At 33.3% G+C, this 1,538-nt stretch overlaps 1 long non-coding RNA gene across 1 annotated transcript; it reads right to left on the bottom strand.

The window, feature by feature from the left end:
* Positions 1-415: 415 nt before the first annotated feature.
* LOC106944288 (uncharacterized) lies at positions 416-1,532 on the bottom strand. Its single transcript, XR_001424196.1, has 2 exons — positions 1,301-1,532; positions 416-1,014 (listed from the first exon to the last, which is right to left on the bottom strand). It is a non-coding gene; the product is annotated as an uncharacterized LOC106944288 (long non-coding RNA).
* Positions 1,533-1,538: the final 6 nt, after the last annotated feature.

Below are 1,538 nucleotides of genomic sequence, written 5' to 3'. Positions count from 1 at the left end.
GGCCCACGAGCCATAGGTTGGGAAACTATGAACAAGAAAAATTATAATCATTAAAAGTTAAACAAAAGAAAAACTGATAGAGCTATGCAACTAAATTACACCAATTAAAGAAAAAAAGTGTATTAGAGATTCTAAGCTAATAATGATTTTCAAATGTTTTATTTACTAGTTTGGAACTAAATTAAACATCTCTACGTGTTGAAAATAATTGATATTGCAGTGTTGAAATATTATGAAATATTTCGTTGAATTTAACTGAAAAATTTAATTTAGAGCTTAATGCTATAAAGAATCTACAAATTGATTGTTTTTGTGGGATTTTTCATATTGGGATGAAGGAAAATTATTATGAGAAGAGAGAAATGTTACTACATAATTGAGTAACGGATGAAACTATTGACCATTTAATTATAGATATAAAAAAACTTATGTTGTTAACCTGTCTGAAATGCAAGGTTAAGTGAAAGTCTGAGATTTTAAGCAACCTGATAGATATAAATGGCTACTAAAAATTGATGATTGTGAATAAAGGCAACACTAGATTTCAGTCTAAAACATTTTAATCTAGATTTGATTTATAGTCAATAAATTCAAAAAGAAAAAATCTTGGATCAGAGGATTTGAGATTTGGTTAAATTAAAGATGGACATTTTTATTCTAGAGAAATTAGATAGAAATGTTGAAAGTTGCTGAGTTTAACAAAGAAAAACCAAAATATAACCCTGCAATTAAAATACGTGTCTGCTAAAATATCTTCTATAAACCTATGAGTTCACCTGCATTAACTACTAATCCTCCCAAAGACTTTATAAAAGCTTAGTTGATTGTGACACATGGGCAATGCCATGTGTAAAAAGGGGGGAAAAGGGAAAATGGTGAGGTAATACTATATAACTACTAAATTCTTACATAAAAAATTTTTTGTTATGAACTTTTGAGTTAACAAATACTGTTAGATGATGATTGATGCTTTTTCTAAATGGGTTGAAATAGTTCCAGCAAAGCATGCAGATGCTTTGACAGTAGCTAAGGCTATCTGTAAAACTATATCCCAACACACGGTATTCCACAGAATGTTTACAGTGACAAGTCATACATAACATGGCTATTCACTTTGGAATGACATTGAAAAACCACTGTGCCTATCACCCACAGAGTGCAGGTCTGGTGGAAACAACAAATGGTACTGTGAAAAGCAGATTGAGGAAATGCATGGCAGACACTGGCCGGCCCTGGCCAGAATGTTTAGAGTTAGTGAAGCTCTATATGAGAATCACCCCGACAGCTGATGGTCTAACACCTTTTGAAATAATTCATGGGAGAGCTTACAGATTGCCTCTGTTTGCTCCAAACTTACAAAAAGCTGATGAAGAACAGACATTAGCAGATTATATAATCAGGATCCTGAAACAGAAAGAGGTGTTAAATGCAAATTTACTGCCGTCTGATTTTCTTCCCTCACAGGAAGAGCAAGGTGACTGGGTCTACATAACGGTCATCAAACGAAAGAACTGGACGAGTCCACGGTGGGAAGGACC

The sequence above is a fragment of the Poecilia latipinna genome, unplaced genomic scaffold, assembly GCF_001443285.1.
Source record: "Poecilia latipinna isolate Pla-1442-1.1 unplaced genomic scaffold, P_latipinna-1.0 Scaffold7835, whole genome shotgun sequence".
NCBI classification, from domain to species: Eukaryota; Metazoa; Chordata; class Actinopteri; order Cyprinodontiformes; family Poeciliidae; genus Poecilia; species Poecilia latipinna.
The sequence above is the reverse complement of the archived record's forward strand: the minus strand, read 5'-3'. Positions and strand labels throughout refer to the sequence as shown.